This window comes from Macaca thibetana, chromosome 9, assembly GCF_024542745.1.
Source record: "Macaca thibetana thibetana isolate TM-01 chromosome 9, ASM2454274v1, whole genome shotgun sequence".
NCBI lineage: Eukaryota > Metazoa > Chordata > Mammalia > Primates > Cercopithecidae > Macaca > Macaca thibetana.
The window spans coordinates 11,512,834-11,533,551 of NC_065586.1; the positions used below are offsets into that span (position 1 = coordinate 11,512,834).

At 41.7% G+C, this 20,718-nt stretch overlaps 1 protein-coding gene and 1 pseudogene across 2 annotated transcripts in view; one reads left to right on the top strand and one right to left on the bottom strand.

Moving 5' to 3' along the window:
- Positions 1 to 6,481, bottom strand: part of USP6NL (USP6 N-terminal like) — a 154,836-nt gene extending 148,355 nt beyond the window's left edge. Inside the window, exon 1 of one of the 2 annotated variants that reach the window (XM_050805281.1) lies at positions 6,158 to 6,481. The gene's annotated coding sequence lies outside the window, so the exon portion shown is untranslated. The remainder of the gene's footprint in view (positions 1 to 6,157) is intronic. The other variant, XM_050805280.1, reaches the window with a different exon arrangement.
- LOC126963196 (uncharacterized) lies at positions 6,044 to 6,678 on the top strand (annotated as a pseudogene).
- Positions 6,679 to 20,718: the final 14,040 nt, after the last annotated feature.

Below are 20,718 nucleotides of genomic sequence, written 5' to 3' on the forward strand. Positions count from 1 at the left end.
ATCTCCTGACCTCGTGATCCGCCTGTCTCAGCCTCCCAAAGTGCTGGGATTACAACTAAACCAATTCTTGCATAGACTCTCGACTTTTTATTTAAATAAAAGTGATCCCAAGTGTCTGGCAAAAGCAATGAAAAAAATCCTTGCCTAACCTATAATGACTGCTATAAACACTTTTTCAAACACAATGACCAGCACACAATCAAAGATATGCAGGCATACAAGGAGATGAAACTCCTTGAGAAATAAAAGAGACCATAAAAATGTTATAGCACTCTGGGGTATAGTCACTATGCTTACTGCATCCAAAGAAATATATGCAAAATCTAAAACTTCTGATAGGGAACTAGAAACTAGAAAGGTGGCAAAGCATATCTGAAAAATAACTAAATTGAAAGTCTAAATAAAAATGAAAAATCTAATAACGAAAATTTAAAACCCAGGGAATACAGATTAAAACCCATGGAAGAACAGATTAGAAATGAAGACTAACTTAGTTCTGGAAGGTAGCCTGAAGAAAATATTCAGGACAAAAAAGATACAAAAAGATGAAAAAAACACCAGAGAGGCAAAATACACAGAGGATTCAGGGAGAAAATCTAACGTTGTGTAACTGAGCTCCCAGAAAGATTAAGCAAGAGAATAGGGAAAAGCAGTATCTGAAGAGAGAGTGGCTGAGAACTTGCCACAACTGACGAAAGACATCAAGTCACAGTATGAAAATGCCCTATATACCCCAAACAAGAAATGGTGCAAGAGGGAGAGGAGGAGGAAAATAGAAACAGAAAGAGACAGACAATCATCTAAAAGCCAAAGACAAAATGAAAACCATAAAAACAGCCTGAGAAACAAATGACCAACAAAGAAGGAATAAACGGCAGCTGACTTCTGAATAGAAACAAGCCAAAATATTAAAGAATCTCTCCACAAAACTTATCTAGAATTCTATATCCAGCAAAATATATCTTTCAAGAATGTAGGTGAAATAAAGATACTCTCAAACAAACAAGTTAGAAAACTTGTCAATACTAGATCCACTCTGAAGAAATACTAAATGGTATATTTAGGCAGAAAGATAATTATTCCAGATGGAAGGTCAGGTAATGTAAGAAAAAATGAGGAAAATGAAATGCAGTAAGTCTAATTAAATAATAACAGCATAAAACAACAGAAATACATCTGTGGGGTTTAAAATACGCATGCATCTTAAAACAAGGCAATAATGAAATAAGAAAGGAAATTGAATGTAAATGTTTTTAAAGGTCTGGCATTATTTATTGCATTATCTAGAAAAAGGGTGAAAGTCTCAACATTACACTTCGATAAATCAAGAATATATACTGAAATTTAAGTAAACACTAAAGGAATAGTACAAGAATTTGTAATCCCAAGCTAAAAAATGAAAAAACAGAAAACTTATTTTTAAGAAATCAATTCAAAATAAAGCTAAAAAATTAAAAATGAACAAGAGGTGAAGACAAATAGATTTTGAAATTAATTTTTTTTTTTTTTTTTGACACGGAGTTTGCTCCGTTGCCAGGCTGGAGTGCAGTGGTGCGATCTTAGCTCAGTGCAACCTCCGCTTCCCGAGTTCAAGTGATTCTTGTGTCTCAGCCTCCCAAGTAGCTGGGACCACAGGCGTATACCACCATGCCCCGCTAATTTTTGTATTTCTGGTAGATATGGGGTTTCACCAAGTTGGCCAGGCTGGCCTCAAACTCCTGGCCTCATGTGATCCACCCACCTGGGCCTCCAAAGTGCTGGGATTATAGAAGTGAGCTATCAAACCTGGCCAAAATTAATTTTTAAGTACTCTTGTCAATAAAGGGTTATTATAGGCCAATTCATTAATTTTTAATATGGGCAACAGGGAAATACACAAAAAACATCTAGCTCATACATAGATACCTAACTTTTATAAATTTTAGCCTGTATATCTATTCAATTTTTTTTCCATTGTGACTGACTTCAAAATCTTATTTCACCTTACCTTATCTTACCACAGATATGCCAGTGGACGGACATTAAATGTCCAAAAACCAAACAAAAAGAAACAAGAACGAAAAACCTAGAGCCAACTGACTTACAAATATTGCATTAATTCTGTAATAAAATATTAGCCAGGCAAAGCAGCTCACAACTGCAATCCCAGCATTTTGGGAGGCTGAGGCAGGAGGACCGCTTGAGCCTAGGAATTCAAGACCAGTGTGGGCAACATGGAGAAACCTCATCTCTACCAAAAAAATACAGAAATTAGCTGGGCATGGTGGCACATGCCTGTAGTCCCAGTTACTTGGGAGGCTGAGGTGGGAGAATTGCTTGAGCCTGGAAAGCGAAGGCTGCAGTGAGCTGACACTGCTCTACTGCAGGCCAACCTGGGTGACAGGGCGAGACCTGTCTCAGGAAAAGGAAAAAAAAAAATAATAATAATAATAATAATAATAATTTGCCATCACTGATCTACATAACATTACTAACAGCAAAACTAATACATTAAGAAGATCAAAAATAATATTCTTTCATTTAGTTCATCTAAAATGTTACTTTAAATTTTTAATTCACTGGCTGACTCAATGAAAGGAAAATTCCAGGATAAAACTGTAAGTTTTTCTACACTCATGTCAGCAAGACCCAGGTGCAATGTGTACCTCTATCACAGAATAACTAAATAATCTCTTTAGAGCTAAGAACACTTAAAACCAGCATATGAAACTCCAGAGTAACTCTTGATCTTTCTGTAGGCAAATGAAAACTACCTGCCACTTACTGAAGATTTGTATTTTAGGGTAGATTGCTACACAGTTTTGTGAGAGGTGGTCCAAGCTCTTCAAAGAGAAAATGGAATCAAAAGGAAACCAAGACTATCCTGATATTACAAAGCATATCTGTAAGTAAATCAAAGAATATTTCATTTAACATTTAATCCCAGTCTTACAGCTATCGAAACTAACAAGTAATCCAATGCAGAGTTACAAAGTGGACATCAAAGTGTGTCAAGAGTCACTTGCAGGTCTGGTATGGACACAGACAAGTAGGACTCCCCTTCTCTAATGGCTATGGAACAAAGCTGAGCTGCTTCATTCAGATGATCCAAGAACAGTGCCAAGAGCCTTCTCTACATAACCAACAGTGACTGCTCATGGGCTATGGAGGGAACTCATACAGAAGCATCTTATTTAACCTTCCCAATCTCTTCAGAGACTGTGAGCAAGTTCTTCTCTCACCCTCAAAGCCTCCCACACACCCACCTCTTTTTTTCAGCCAGCTATCTCCTCCTCATCTTCAGGTCTTACAAGTCACTTCCTCAGGGAACTTGCCCTGACTCCCTCAAAACCAAGTCAGGTTCCCTAGATATGGGTTTTATAGCTCCCTGTACTTCACACCAAAGGACTCATCCCACGTGTTGAAAACGAAGTACCTAACACAAAGTCCTGGGGTACACAGAAGGCACTCAAAAAATAATGGTTGAATAAACACGTTTGAATTTACGATCCTTCCCAATTTTACAAAGAAACGAGCTTTTAAAAATTCAGTCATTTGCATGAGGTGATACAACCTGAAACTGGCATAGACCAGCTGAGAATCCAAGTCTCTGTGGCTCCAATTTCCGTGCTTAAATCTCATGTGCTATATGGACGTGGGCTACAAGTTGGATTTCTTTCCAATTATTATTCTTATAGTGACTTCCACTGTAAATACAGGTGTCATCTTTTAGGGGAAAAATGAGTCTCTCAATATAATGAATCATATCTGACAATGAACAATGTTTTTTTTTTTTTTCTTTTTTTTGAGACAGAGTCTCACTCTGTCACCCAAGCTGGAGGGCAGTGAAGCGATCTCCAATCACTGCAACATCTGCCTCCCAGGCTCAAAGGATTCTCCTGTCTCAGCCCCCAGGTAGCTGGAAATACAGTCATGCACCACTACCGCCCAGCTAATTTTTGTATTTTTAGTAGAAACGGGGGTTTCAGCATGTTGGCCAGGTTGGTCTTGAACTCCTGACCTCAAATGATCCACCCGCCTCGGCCTCCCAAAGTGCTGAGATTACAGGCATGAGCCACTGCAACCCGCCAGTCTATGCTTTCCGAAAATCACACTGAAGGAACAAACCATAACTTTCTGGTAATTAGAGGTCTGCATTGCACTAGTTACAAAGTAAGAATGGTTAAAAAAAAAAAAAAAATCGTTACAGTGAAACTGTGAATATAAACCAGAATTGTAATCATTTGTCTCCTTCTCTCTACCTGAAGTAGCAATTCACAAAGCTATCCTATTCTACTACATTAACATTCCTCACACTTTCCAATCAGAGTAATTTTGTTTGTTTTCAATTTGCTACTAGCTTGAACTCATTGGCCTCTTTTTCACCCATCTTAGCTAGCTACAAAATGTAACAAGAACTTGAAACAGATGTGCACACCGTGGCAAAGATGGACCAAGGCAACCCTTGCTTGGCATTGCCGACTCAGGTTGGATCTGCTGGGGTGGGTAGTTCTCTTGGTTCCCTATAATGCTAGAAGATGATTAAACAAAACTAACAGACAGTGCCAAATCTGAGACTTCTACTTACTGGCTTGTTTAACCAAAGTCAGTCCCCAGTACGAGCTATTTGCATGTCAAAACACTATTAAAACCGGTAATGGACTAGTCTTACCAGAAACAAGTACAACAGAAAGTCTGGTTGCATAGAGCTAAAAACTAAGTAGGCACCAAAACTGAGGCTCAGGACTCAAATTCTTAATATTTGGCAAACGATGTTTCTTTGAGTGCCTTTGCAACAACTCATTAATTATTTTTATATATATATAATCAGCAAAGGAATTTCTGTTAACTAAGGATACTTGTACTTGCAATTAGGATTTCTTCCTTTAAAAGTTAACTTATACTTTTACTAGTGTTTTTTTTTTCTATTTGGACATATTTTAATTGCCTATGTAGAATACAACATGGCATCAACATCCATTTTAAGTAATGAACTACACTATGTTTACAAATGTTGTTATAAAAGAATGGCAAGCCAGGAAATATTTTTGTTAATTTTAGGGTCTGACTGAACCAGAAATAAAAGCAAATAAACCACTGTTCACTTGCTGTTGGCTAATTTATTCCTATTAAGATGACTTCAGGAAAGAAAAAAGAACACTGACTTCCCCCTGAAGGAACTTCCCAGAGACTCAATATGGGAGGGAGTTGGCCGGGGTGATCTCTAAAGTTCTGTGTAACTTTCCTAAGCTATGAAATATTAAATATCCCAAAGATGTAATTATTTTTATAAAAGGATTAATACAGGATTGAAACCATTTTCTTCCAACAAGCAACATACTTCAGACGGCGTCCTCACTTTTTTTTTCCATTCGTCTCGCATTATTTCCAATGACTGGGTATGGCCCCAGTTCAACAAGCCTTCCCAGTCCAAAGGAAGCAAGCTGAAGTCTACTGTCTAAAAAGCATCTATCTGCGGATTAAATGTCGGGAAAGAAAGGCATAAGGGTGGGGGGTGGGGAAAAACAACATTTTCAAATTACAGAAACGTGCACCCATGGATTCATACGCTTCCCGCATTTTCTGGCAGTAAAACACCTGCGAAGAACCGTTCTCACTCATTACAAATGCCGCACCAGCCTAGGGTTGTGAGCGCCAAACTATTTTGCAAACTTTGCAAAGGCGCACGGATTTTCAAGACTTACAAATCCCCCATTCGCCTCATCCTCCCCTCGCCTGGTCCAAATAAAGTTCCGCGGCATCAAGGCAGTCATTTAAAGGCACGAAGTTTGCTCGGGTCCTGCCCACTGGGGCTCGGGAGACGCGACCGAAACTTGCGAGGGAGACGCGCCTGGCCGGGACCGCGGCTCGCTCTGGGAGGCCGTCGCCGGGTTCCACCCCCGGGCCGCCCCACACCCCGCGCGGCGCCCCCAGCCCGCCCATCGCCCCGCGGACCCCACGCTCCGGGCGCAAGGACACACGGGCAGCCCCCGCACTGTGCCCGAGCCGCCCCCCAGGGCCGAGCCGCGAACCGCAGCCGCGTCCCCTCCTCCCGGGGCCGGGAATGGCGGCGTCCGGCTCTCCGGGGCCAACTCCGAGTCCCGGCCCCGGGAGGACGCCCGCGGAGCCCGCCGCCGCCGCCAGCCCCTCGCGGCGGGAGCTGAGGAATGGAAGTTACCTCAGTACGGTCCCGACTGCGAGGCTGTAGGCAGCGGGCAGAGCGGGAGGTCCCGGGCGGCCGAGCAGGTCCAGCGCGGCGGTGGCTACCGCAGTGCCCTCCGCCCCATTGTTTCCCTTCCAAGAGGATCCCGGCGAAGCCGAGCCCGGGAACCAGGAAGTTCCCCGGCGCGACACCTCCTGCCGCCGCTATGGAAACGGCCCCCGCCTCCCAGGGCGGCTCGCCCGGGACCCCGCCTCCGCGTCGCCGGCCCCGCCCGCCTCACCGGCCGCCGCCAACCGTCACCACAGCGGCCGCGGCCGCCGCCATCTTGGCGCGGCCCCTTCCCGGCGGCACGTGCGCGCCGCTCCCGCGCTCCCGCCGTGCGCGCTCCCGCCCGCCTCGGGGACGCGCGCCCAGGACTGCAGGTGCCGGGAGCCCCTCGGCGGGAGGCGGGCGCTGGAAGCTCGGGAGCCAAAGCGGGACTTCGAGGCACGCAAACGAGCGACATTGGCGTGCCCAGCCGGCAGGTCAGAGGATAGCACAGACGTAGGGAGGTCAGCTGAGTAGGGGGCGACAGGATGGTCTGCGGAGCCAGCCTGGCTTTTTTTTTTTTTTTTTCATTTCTGACTCAACTGCTTACCAGGTGTCAGCCCTTGGAGACGTTTCTCTGTGCCTCAGTTTCTTCATCTGTAAAGTGGAATGATAATAGGACCTGCTTCATGGGGCTGTCCTGGAACAAGCGAGTGCTTGGTAGTAAGTGCAAAGCAATCATCTGCTCAATAAAGTGCCATTGCTACTGACACAGGTCACACTGCTGTCATTTTTCAGGAACTTAGGCTAAGCGTTCACATCAGCACTACTTTAAGTAGGCTACTGTGTAGATCCCATTGCTGCTTCAAGCTTCTCAAATGTTCATCACTGTCCCATCTTTCTGTAGGTCAACTTTCCTTTTTTACATCGTGGAAATTGTCAAGAGTTTTAATCTCCAAAGCCTCCCATTAAGGGGTGCCATAAAAAGATGCATGATGTAAACTTCCCAAAGCTGTAATTAGCTGACAGTTAAATGATTGATTCAATCGAAGCTAGAAAAGTTAGGGTGTGCAAGTAACTAAAAGGCTTCCTGTCCTTGATTCCAGGAACTAGAATTACCGAACCTGGCAACCCTGCACTGTGCCTTTTCTCTCTCTTTTCCAGCTGGTGAAAACTGACACGAAGAAACTGAATGCTGTGCCCAGTTATCTCACAGGAGGGGTGGAAGGAGGAGACAGGGTCACAGGCCCTTTGCTAGCACCCAAACTTTAAAAACTGTGACTTAGATTAGGTTTTAGTTGGTCTCTAAGGCTCCTTCTAGCTCTCAAGTGTGGTAATCTTAACGACAGGGATACCCAGCAATACAGTCTGAGAAATTCATCCTTAGGCAATTTCGTCATTGTGTGAACATCATAGAGTACATTTACACAAACCAAGATAGTAAAGCCTAGGCTATAAGGTGTGACTTATCGCTCCTGGGCTACAAACCTGTTCAGCATGTGACTATACTGAGTACTGTAGGCAAGTGCAACACAATGGGAAGAATTTGTGTATTTCAACATAGACAAGGTAACACATTGGGCTATAATGTTACGATGGCTATGACATCACTAGGTCATAGGAATTGTTCAGCTCCATTATAACCTTGTGGGACCACCATTGTATGTGCAGTCCATCGTTGATCAAAACGTTGTTACCACGTGACTGTGTATACTCTGTTTAAGAAAATACAAAGGTATACTTCCCTTTGGGGCTTCTTTCATTCATTTAAAGCGTGTTTGTAAAGACTAGTATTTATTTTTATGATCCTGATACAAAAATGGCGTAACTCATTTAATATATGAATTGAGGGGCTAAAAGCAGACTAGAGTTATTTTCAACAACCAAATACTTTCCAAAAGTTATAGGACTCCCAGGTTAGCAGTCACCTAGATTGGACTATTCTCAATTCCTGATAGGAAAGAGCCCTCACTCATATCTCTTTGTAGCCCCTGCTGGACCCAGCAGATTTCTTTGCACATAAAAAGTCCTTAGCAAATGCTACTGAATGAAATTGCTATGATTGTGGTCTCCCATCACTAAAGGAGACCTTGGAACCACAGAGATGCTCAAGAGACATCAATCTTGGGAGGCCAAGGTGGGCAGATCACTTGAGGTCAGAAGTTCAAGACCAGCCTGGACAACATGGTGAAACCCCGTCTCTACCAAAAAATACAAAAATTAGCTGGGTGTGGTGATGTGTCCCTGTAGTCCCAGCTACTCAGGAGGCTGTGATGGGAGAATCACTTGAACCTGGGAGGCAGAGGCTACCGTGAGCTGAGATCGCACCCCTGCACGCCAGCCTGAGTGACAGAAAGAGACCCTGTCTCAAAAAAAAAAAAAAAAAAACATCAGTCAAGGGACATGATTGCAAACATCATGGATGAGAACCCCAAGTCACTAGTTAATGAGTTAATGGGATTTTGGATGGACAACCCTGGCCCCAGGCTTACTTGGCAAAATAAACTGGAAATTTCAGATACATTTTTTCCATAAATTATATGGCTAATTTTAAAAACACTGTTTTGGACTTCATTATGAGCACCCCTGTCTCAATTTTATACTTTCATAATAGCACTCTGACTCTATGGTATTATTACAGTTCAGAAATACCCCCATTTTTTTCCCCAAGTCAAAGTGTCAACAGTGTCACCTTACCTGTACTTCGTCAATCCCTGCTCTAAACAATTATAGCTAGATTATATTCACTCCATGATTATATTTACTCTAACATGACATGCCAGATATTAAAATACCCTTCAACTGAAGGGAGGGTGAAAGCTGTATAGCAGGAATGTACCAAAAAGTAAAAAGAAATGTGGTCTAATGATTTGTGTTACCATTTAAAATATTTCACAATACCAAAGGTTAGGACCACCTCTCGTCCATCATTATGGAATAAGAGAGATGGATATTTGCATTTCATTTTTGCAAAAGTTATGTGTTTTGCTAATGACAATATTTTAAATGTTGCCAGTGGTAAAAGTACAGGTTTAAATCCCCCACAGGCTCCCATAATAACTAAGGCCAGAAGTACAATTTGTGGTGAGGACATACGAACATAGAACATGGAGGAAAAAATTCTCCAAAGCAAATTATCCATATCCTTCACTGTCATCTTCAAAATATGGATGAAAGGGTCAGTTCTTTGAGTCTCCTGTAAATTGAGACTTTGAAATGTGAATCCATGGCCATTTGATCCATTTAATTTTTTAAAGAGAGGCAGTTCCCTAAGGGAGGAATTTTTTTTATTTTAAATAAGGCTGTGGAAAGCATTGCAATGCTCATATTCATGCTCACCAGCCATGGTAATTTCTGAAATCTCATGAGAAGCCAATGCTCTTCTATTGACTACAAAAGTCAGCTCCAATGACACTGCATAGAACTATTCTTTATGGATTAAAAAAAAAAGATCAGTCAACATCTGTGTATAAGTGAAAAAGCAATGGGTAACCAATAGCCACATCCACACTGCTCATACACAAAGCTTTTTGGGGTTTTGGGGGGTTTTTGTTTTTTTTTAATAGAGTCTCGCTCTGTCACCCAGGCTGGAGTGCAGTGGCACCATCTGGGCTCATTGCAACCTCCGCCTTTCTGAGTTCAAGCGATTCTCCTGTTTCAGCCTCCCAAGTAGTTGAGACTACAGGCGTGCGCCATCCTGCCTGGCTAATTTTTTGTATTTTTAGTAGAGACAGGGTTTCACTATGTTGGTTAGGCTGGTCTTGAACTCCTGACCTCAGGTGATTCATCCACCTCGGCCTCCCAAAGTGCTGGGATTACAGGCATGAGCCACCGCACCTGGCCCAAAGCCTTTAGTTTAAAAGAGACGTTATTGATTGCAGTGTGAAAAAGAGGAACCTGTGAAGAACTGTGAACCCCGTAACATTGTAAATAACACAGTTTGTTACCTGTAACTCTGAGGTTGTATTATTTATTGGTGTGCTGAGTTTCTTTCTGACTCCTGTCTTTAGAATGTACATTCCAAGAGACTAGGAAACTTATCTGTCTTCTGCCCTTCTCTATTCCTTGGTCCAGATCAGTATCTAATACAGAATTAGCTCCCTATAAACATTTCTAGGAAAAATGAAAGGAAGGAAGGTGAAAGGGAGGAAAAGAAGGAAGGAAGGAAGGAGGGAGGAAAGAATGACTGAAAGAAGGAAAGAACAAAAATATGCAAGCATGTATGTTTTCTAAGCAGAAAGTTCCTAACTTTTTTCATATGCTCAAAGGGGTCCGTGACTCAAAAAAAAAAGGACTGACTGCTTTTCAACTACAAGAGCTGCCTCTCGTGATCTCCTCTGCTCTTTCGCTCACAAGACACCCTGTTCCTGATTACATACCAAAATAGTCATCATGGTTTGCCAGAAATCTGTAATGATGTTGTATCGTTTGAAAAGTGTCTCAATATGTTTTTACAGCTTTAGAGGATTTCTTCTGCCTGCTCAACTTACAGTTACCATTCTACAACCATCCATTTGGCCATCTCTTAGACGTCATGCCATTTATTTATTTTTTGTTAAGTCTAATCAAGCAGAGTTGTACTAAAAAGTATTGTAAGATACTTTAAAAATGAAGTAGCAGTTCATGGCATTTTTGTCTCTGTTTTAGAGGGATAAAACTCTTGCCTCTGTATATATGACCTTTGAATTAACCTTTAAACCCTTGTGCTCATAAGTCTTTATAAATGGTGTGGCAACAGTTTTCACGGATGGCCTCCCAGTGAACTGTGCCTTCCAATATTCACCCCCTTTTACATCACCCTCCTCTTGAGTCTGGGCCAGCTCTGTGACTCACTTTTCACAAGATTGTGGGGGAAGCGATGCTGAGTGATTTCTAAGGCTAGATCCTAAGTTTTGCGTCTTCCACCTGGGCCTCTGAAATACTTAGCGCACTCGCTCCAGCAACTCAGGTGCCATACTGAAAGAAGCCCAGGTCACATGGAGAAGCCACATGTAGCTGGTCTGGATGACAACCTCAGCTGAGTCCTCAGCCAACAACCAGCATTCACTGCTGTTGGGCATCCTGAATGTCCAGCACAATTAAGTCTTCAGATACCTCAAGCCCCAGCTGTGTGACCCCATGAGAAATCCCAAGTGAGGATGTCTCAGGTGAGCCCAGTCAACCCCGTGGAACCATGAATGTCATAATAAATTGCTGTGTGAGGCTTTTGAGCTCAGGGTGGTTTGTCACACACCTGCAGACAACTGGAATGCATTGATTAAAAATATAATGCTAAGGCCTTTAGCATGGTTTAGCTAAAACTTTAGTAAATAATTTAATCAAAATTAACAGAAGTGATGTATAAAAATGTCAAGTTATAGAAGAATGGAGTGAACTGTAGCAGATCCTAGGGTATTCAAGGGCATTTTTTTTCCACTAAATTGCTACTTTTGTCTAAGTCTTTTCTTTGAGGTGGGGTCAACACTTTGTGAAACAACATAATGACTTCCATCTCTTGGAGTCTGTAAAGTAAATATACTTGAAACTGCATTTGACTTCGATATGAAATAAGTCCTTGCCCACATACTTTGGCTAAAAAGGGGAAAGAAGTGGTGGTCACAAGTAGCCAGGCTAAAGAATCAATGAAAATGAGACAATAGATGAGAATATATACATGCGTATGTATATGCTCAGCTTTTCTTTTCTGTTTGTTTATACTTCGTGAAAATTACAGGTCCGCAATTCTTCATCCACAAAACTCTGAAAACCAAAAGTGTTTTTCATAAATTGGGCACCTAAACTCTTTTGGTAGCAACAGAACTTTCCTTTGGCTATTTAGGGTCTTTATCGTATTTAATATGAACACTCATTTTGTTGCAGAAGTCTTTGTTTCATGACAAGGTGCTGGCACAGATCCCACTTATGACACCTGTAAACAGTATACAGTACATGTGCTGTGTCACCCTTCTAAAAATCAAAACTTCTGATATCTGAGACACTTCTGGTTTAGACCTAATGAAGACTCTATCATAGACCTGAAGTGAACTTTATTGTACAGGGAGGACAGTAGAGTGTAGAGTAATCAAGCAGTCTCTGGAGTTAGACCACCTGAGTTGAAATCCTGGATCTGTGGCTTACCAGCTCTGACACTTGGATTGGTTGCAAAACCCTCTACCTCAGTTTATTCTGCAAAATACAGAGAGTAAAAGAAATGACTTCATAGGGTTCTTATGAGAACCAAATGAGATTATGCATATAAAATGCTTAGCGCAATAACTAATAGTTAGTAAACATTCAACAAACATTATTATTGTATTATTATTAAAATGTCAGTTGTTCGTTTTTGTTTTTCTTTTTGCTTTTAGAGACATGGTCTTACTCTTTTGCCCTGACTGGAGTACACTGAAGCTCACTGCCACCTCAAACTCCTGGGCTCAAACAATCCTCCTGCCTCAGCCTGCCAAGCAGCTAGGAGTACAGGTGTGTGCCACCATGCCTGGCTTTTTTTTTTTTTTTTTTTTTTTTTAGAAATTGGGTCTTGCTTTATTGCTCAGGCTAGTCTCAAACTCCTGGCCTCAAGCAATCCTCCCACTTTGGCCGCCCAAAGTGCTAGGATTACAAGAATGAGCCAATGGACCCAGAAGAAATGTCAGTATTTTGTAAATTCAATGAAACAAATAATATTTAAATGAGAGTTCAGCCAGGAAAAAAGAAAAACTACTCAAGGCATCACCAACAGGAAGATATTCGATATAGCGAATCAGATGTATACAGAGTATTTGGAAGGAGTGAATAGGCAAAAGTTGAGAAGGTAGCACTACTAATTTCAGGTTATTCCACATCAGCTGTGGACCCAATGTCAGGAAGCTGCTGTACCCAGAGATCAGAGATTGCAATAAATGACAGGTAATCAATCACTTTCCATGTCACAACTGCTCTCAAATCCTTGAGTGCACCTCACCAGCACAACTAAACCTCATCAGAACTGTGCTGGGAGGAGACTCTGGGAAATGCAGCTCCAGGGCTCCCAGCCTCTGTGATACACGTAACACCCTAAACAAATAGTCATTTCATAATAATAGTAATTTACACTTGTATAGCACTTTCCATAAAAGCTCTGTGAGGTAGGCAGGAACTGTAGCTCAAAGTTGCAAGACTGGCAAGAGACTTAGATCCTCATACCTCAAATCTAGGGTGTACTTTTTTTTATGTCAGTGTGTCCTATTTACTCATTCGAGTTCCACTTTCCCCCTCCAAATCTTCATAACCATTTATATTATTGTTTATTGTTTTTCTTTAAGTTGACTCACATTTCTGTGTAAATGAAGAGGAAATTGTGCATCATAAAGTATAATGCAAATCACAAAACTGTTTTGCTGCATAAATGGAAGATAAAAGAAAAAATGAACACACTGAAAGCCAAACAGTGATATTAAAACCAGTTTAGTAAAGGGCTCTGAGCCTGAAGCCTGCTCCTCTTTCTTCAAAGGTGCGATTAGCATGTGTTAGAGATGTTACTCGTACTAACAGCGAACACCCTAACTGCAAACTGAGACTCATTGATATATTCACCAGAACTAAAGGGTGAATAAAATCTCTGAAAAATTAAATTCCTCACTATGTAAGGCAAGGTTATTTAAAGCCTTTGCCATCTTATCTACCATCAGTAGAATACGTCTTACGCTTTGGGTAACACTGCTTTCTGCCATCTTAATTTTGGCAATTTAGCTGAGAATCAGTATTTATTCATTTTGCTGTTGAAATTATTTGATAGCAGAGCATTAAATGTATGTCAGTATGTCTTGCCCCTGATGACTCATTCACATAAGATTTTGTTGCTGTTATTAAGGTGAAATTCACATAAAATAAAATCAACCGTTTTTCAAGTGAACCATACGGTAGCATTTAGTACATTCATAATGTTGTATAACCACCACCTCTATCTAGTTCCAAAATATTTTCGTCACCCCAAAAGGAAACCATGTAGTCATTAAGGAGTTATTCTCCATTTTCCATCTTTCAGTTCCTGGCAACCCTCACTGTTTTCTGTCTCTTTGGGGATTTACCTCGAATATTTCATATAAATGCAATCATACAATATGTGACCTTTTGTGTCCATCTTCTTTCACTGAGCATAACATTTCCACGGCTCATGCATATGACAACTTGTATGCATACTTCATTTCTTTACATGGCTGAATAATATTCCATTGTTTGTATACAGCACAGTTGTTTTTCTGTTGACAGGCAGTTGAGGGTGCACCCTTTGGTTACTGTGAATAGCGCTGCTAGGAACATGAGTGTACATTTTTTTTTTTTTTTGAGGACCTGTTTTCCAGTCATTTTGGGTATATGTTGAAGAGCGGAATTGCAGGATCATATGGTAATTCTATGTTCAACTTGTTGAGGAAGCGCCAAACTGTTTCCACAGTGCTGTGCCATTTTACATTCCCACCAACAGTGCACAAGCATTCCAATTTCTCTACCTCCCCACCACCACTTGTTATTTTCTGTTTTTGTGACTAGAGCCATCCTTGTGAGTGTTAAGTGGTACCTTGTGGTTTTGATTTGCATCTCCCTAATGACTAGTAATGTTGGGCATCTTTTCTTTTCTTTTCTTTTGAGACGGAGTCTCGCTGTATCGCCCAGGCTGGAGTGCAGTGGCACGATCTTGGCTCACTGCAAGCTCCACCTCCTGGGTTGATGCCATTCTTCTGCCTCAGCCTCCTGAATAGCTGGGACTACAGGCGCCCACCACCACTCCTGGCTAATTTTTTTGTATTTTTAGTAGAGGTGGGGTTTCACTGTGTTAGCCAGGATGGTCTTGATCTCCTGACCTTGTGATCCGCCCGCCTCAGCCTCCCAAAGTGCTGGGATTAAATGTGTGAGCCATGGCACCCGCCAAGTGCATCTTTTCATGTGTTTATTGGCCATTTGAATATCTTCTTTGGAGAAATGTCTATTCAAGTCCTTCACCCATTTTTGAAGTGGGTTGTTTGTCTCCTTTGTTGAGTTGTAAAAGTTCTTTACATATTCTGATCCTTATCACATATATGATCTGCAAATATTTTCTCCCATTCTCTAGGTTGTCTTTTCACTTTATGATCATGTCCTTTGGTGTACAAAAGTTTCGTGATCTTCTAACGTATGTCGGATAAATCTTAGATAAAGATTCTATTGTAAAAACAAATAATACTTCCAAGTATCATTAAAATACATATATTATAGCTTAACAAAACAACACAGCCCCGTAAGGAAAGATACACCGCAGCCACAAACCTTTAACCCTTTACACCTAAACACACAACCAAGTTAACACCAAACATCAGCACGACCAACGAACCACACGCCCACCACGACCATTAATTAAAATTAACCATTGACAGCTGACGTAACAAAAACGACACCAACACGTAAAATACGCCCACACGAAAAACAACTAAAGACAAAGAATTTTAAAGCCATAAACACCGAAACTACCCTTACCACCCATCGCATACGCCTCGACTCCACCACCACGGCGCGAGATGCGACTACCGCCTACCCGAGAAAACCAGCGCCCCTTAATGGTTTTTCTTTTATTCCATCTGCCCTTCCCAAATTCCTTCCCTTACTAAGATGGCATTTGGCCTAAACGCCAACATTTCTAACTGACAACGTTCTCTATACTATTTCCTCCCTTAAGTGATTGATTTCTATTTGTTCACCTCGCGTAACTCCTACTTTCTTTCCCATGCACCTTCTTATCATTCTAAAGAGTTTAAAAAAAAGAATGTGCTTTTAACATAAAAAAAAAAATAGTAGAAAAAGTATTACATTTTGATGAAGTCCAATTTATCTTTATTTTTTTAATTTTGTGTGCTTCTAGTGTCGTATCTAAAGATCTATTGTAAAATCCAAGGTCATTAATATTTACCCCTATGTTTTCTTCTAAGAGTTTTATGATTTTAGCTCTCATATGTATATAAGATTCTTAAACCATACTATAAAATTTCCATAGAAATAAGCTAGATTTATTGACCCAGGTTAACTCTATAATCACTGAAATCGACCTACCCTCAAAAGACTCACTTTCTTTAATAAATGAGTTTGTTTAGCCAGACTGTGGAAAAAACCACTGTACTACACTCTACAGCAACATATAAATACATTTGTATGTTTATTCGTATATTATTCCTATATACCAATGGGAATTCTATAGTAAGTTCTATGAAAAAAATGTTGGCCAGGCGCGATGGCTCACGCCTGTAATCCCATCACTTTGGGAGACCAAGGTGGGTGGATCACGAGGTCAGGAGTTCAAGACCTGGTCAATATAGTGAAACCCTGTCTCTACTAAAAATATAACAATTACCCGGGCATGGTGGTGGGCGCCTGTAATCCCAGCTACTCAGGAGGCTGATGCAGGAAAACTGCTTGAACCCGGGAGGCAGACGTTGCAGTGAGCCGAGATCGCGCCCCTGCACTCCAGCCTGGGCAATGGAGGGAGACTTTGTCTCAAAATAATAATATTAATAACAGTAATAGTTGTTGTTGTCCTGTCTTAATATATTGTTTTGCTTTAAAAACTCCAAAAGAAAACCAGACAACCACCAAAGTTCATGACAAGGAAGTTTACGAAAAATAGAAATACAAGTGATAAACATCTGTTCAGCTTCATAAATAATCAAATGAATCTCAGTGAAGGCCAGTGGAATATAATATTCACCTGTCATTGTCAAAGATTTAAAAAATTAGTCATGTCCCTGTATCGTACATATGAAAATCTGCCAAGAGGGTAGGTAGCATGTTAACAGTTCTTACCACAGTAACATTTTAAAAAGAAAGTTAATAAAGTACATTAGTTATTTTTGGAAAGATCAATTAACACCCAAAATGTGGTGAAACAGGCACTACCATACATTACTAACAGTGAGAGACAGGATTTCCTGTCTAGCTGGATTTCCTAGGCTAAGAGTCCCTAATCCTAGCTGGGAAGATAACCGCTTCCACCTTTAAACATGGGGCTTGCAACTTAGCTCACACCTGACCAATCAGAGAGCTCACTAAAATGATAATTAGGCAAAAACAGGAGGTAAAGAAATAGCCAATCATCTATTGACTGAGAGCACAGCGGGAGGGACAAGGATCAGGATATAAATCCAGGCATTTGAGCCGGCTAGGGCAACCCGCTTTGGGTCCCCTCCCCTTCTATGGGAGCTCTGTCTTCACTCTATTTCACTCTATTAAATCTTGCAACTGCACTCTTTCTGGTCCGTGAATGTTACGGCTGGAGCTGAGCTTTCGCTGGCTGTCCACCGCTGCTGTTTGCCGCTGTCGCAAACCCACTGCTGACTTCCATCCCTCCAGATCCGGCAGGGTGTCCGCTGTGCTCCTGATCCAGCGAGGTGCCCGTTGCTGCTCCCAATTGGACTAAAGGTTTGCCATTGTTCCTACATGGCTAAGTGCCTAGGTTCTTCCTAATCCAGCTGAACACTAGTCACTGGGCTCCACGGTTCTCTTCCATGACCCACGGCTTCTAGCAGAGCTGTAACACTCACCCCATGGCCCAAGATTCCATTCCTTGGAATCCCTGAGGCCAAGAACCCCAAGTCAGAGAACATGAGGCTTGCTACCATCTTGGAAGTGGCCCGCCGCCGTTTTGGAAGCAGTCTGCCACCATCTTGGGAGCTCTGGGAGCAAGGACCCCCAGTAACAGCAGGAGTATACATTGGTAGAATTTAACTAAAGAGCATTTTGGTAATATGAACTAGACTTTATAATGTAAGTACTTAGATTTGGTAATTTAATTTCTGGGCGTGTTTTCTAAGCAAATAATACCAAAAAGATCTATGATAACTCTGTTTGCCACATCCTTGTTTACAATATAAAAAAAATGGAAGCAACCTACCTGTCAATAAAGTACTAGTTAAATTAGAGTAGCCCATTTAATGGAATTCAAGGCCAGGTGCAGTGGCTGATTCCTGTAGTCCCAGCAATTTGGGAGGCCAAGGCTGGAGGATCACTTGAGTCCAGGAGTTCGAGACCAGCCTGGGAAACATGGTGAAACCTGGTCTCTGCAAAAATAAAAATAAAAGATGAGCCAGGCATGGTGGTACATACCCATAGTCCCAGCTACTCAGGAGGCTGAAGTGAGAAGATCACTCGAACCCAGGAGGTGGAGGCTGCAGTGAGCCACGGTCATACCACCACACTACAGCCTGGGCAACAGAGCAAGACACTGTCTCAAAAAAAAAAAATTGGCCCTTAAAAATTATGTTTGACCAGGCACAGTGGCTCACACCTGTATTCCCAGGACTTTAGGAGGCTGAGATGGGCAGGTCACTCAAGGTCATGAGTTCAAGAGCAGCCTGGCCAACATGGTGAAACTCTGTCTCTACTAAAAACATAAAAATTAGCCGGGCATGGTGATGCATGCCTGAAGTCCCAGCTACGCGGGAGGCTGAGGCAGGAGAATCGCTTGAACCTGGCAGGAGGTGAAGGCTGCAGTGAACCGAGATTGTGCCACTGCACTCCAGCCCGGGTGACAGAGTGAAACTCTGTCTCAAAAATAAATAAATAAATAAATAAAATTTTCTCTGACCTCCAGGCCCACATAATTAATTCATCATATCCCTCTCAGCAATACCTTCACTACTAGCTTAACACCACACACACCGCCCTTCCTCAAGAAGGTATTCCCTCTCTCAATGAAAGGCACCGAGGAATAACTACTTGGACACCCTCTCTGCCCACATCCAACAAATCAGCACGTGTAAATTCTATCCCCAGATAGCTCTTGAATGTGATTCCTCCCCATCAGCCCCACTATCACTGTTTTAATTTAATCTCTTATCGTTTCACGTTTGGATTGCTACAGATTTTTTTCTTACCTCCAATTTGCTCCTCTGGGTCATACATAGCTGTGCTCCCACTATTAACAGCATGATTTTCCTAAAACTTAAATCCGACTGTGTCATTTACCTGTCCATTCAGAACTTCAAAATACAGTCCATGGTAAGTACTCAACAAAGGATTGACAGATAACAAATGAATGATTGAATTTAGAATGAGATTGCTGGTCCCTTCCCAATCCAGGATAACTGTGGGTTAATCATCATTTTTTATAATCCCCTAACCCCTGCTGGTCTTCAGGCAAAGACTCAATGCATGTGTCTCTTGGCCGTTAGTGCTTTTCTTAGGTTTTGTTACATATGACTTTGTTCATATTTTCACCATCTGGCAACAAGCAGGTAAAGGGGGGGACTGGTACATATTATAAGGTCACTGTGGAATTTTGTGGCATTTCTGGAGGACCCATAGTGCCTAAGACTGGGAAGGGGGCACTTTTAAAGTGGAAAAATAAAAGACAGCTGTGGTGATTACATATCATCCATTTAACTTTGCTACCCCGGAGATACTAAGATAAACTATGAAATAATTCCCTTCCAAGTAACCAGAGGAACAAAATTTAAAGTACTGAAGGGCAACTAGCAGAGCTTTGAAAGGAGCAAACTCTGCAGGAGCAAGTGAATTTCCTTCTATAACAAAATATGAGACAATGCTGATAAGAAGAAGGCAAAAGCTATCCTCTGTTCTCTTCAATAAAGATTCCAATGTGACGTTATCATCAATAACCTGGGAGGATGCAGTCCAGTTGAAGAATGGCCAATTTCAGACATATGTGTCATACCAGTATCAAGGCATTTCTCAGAGAATAGGAAATATATGTTTTTGACAAATAAAATTTTAGGGTTCACCTTTTCTGAAGTTGCAAAATCTAGAGCAAAGAAGTAAGTCAATACAAGAACCCTCTTTTCATTTTCATGGTATCAGTGGACTAAAATATAACAAAATTTGTGCTGGTGGACAGACTTAAGCCAGCATTTGATAGTATAGATAAGGGCTAGTGGTGACCCTTTCACATTGTGTTCTTATTTAGGTAATGTGTAAACTGTGTCTTATAGTAAATAGGGGAAACACGAATAAAAGTATGTTGACATTAAAAAGAATGTCAACATTTATTTAGGCAGTGTTCAAGCCTGTGTTTTCAATCTTGGAGTTATTGCCACCCTTCCTAAAAAAATAATTAAAAGTCTAGACTGGGCTTGGTGGCTCACACCTGTAATCCCAGCACTTTGGGAGACCAAGGCGGGTGGATTACTTGGGGCCAGGAGTTTGAGACCAGCCTGACCAACATGGGGAACCCCAGTCTCTACCAAAAATACAAATATTAGCCAGGTGTGGTGGTGCAAGCCTGTAATCCCAGCTACTAGGGAAGCTGAGGCATGAGAATCCCTTGAACTCAGGAGGTGGAGGTTGTGGTAAACCAAGATTGTGCCACTGCTTTCCAGCCTGGGCGACAGAGTAAGACCCTGTCTCAAAAAATAAAATAAAATAAAAGTCTGAAAAGGCATTTTAAGCAAAACACTTGGATGACAATTTTAAAAATAAGCAAATATTCAGTTAAAAAGTACTTTTATGGCCAGACATGGTGGCTCACACCTGTAATCTCAGCACTTTGGGAGGCTGAGGCAAATGGATCATTTGAGGTCAGGAGCTCAAGACCAGCCTAGCCAACATGGTGAAAC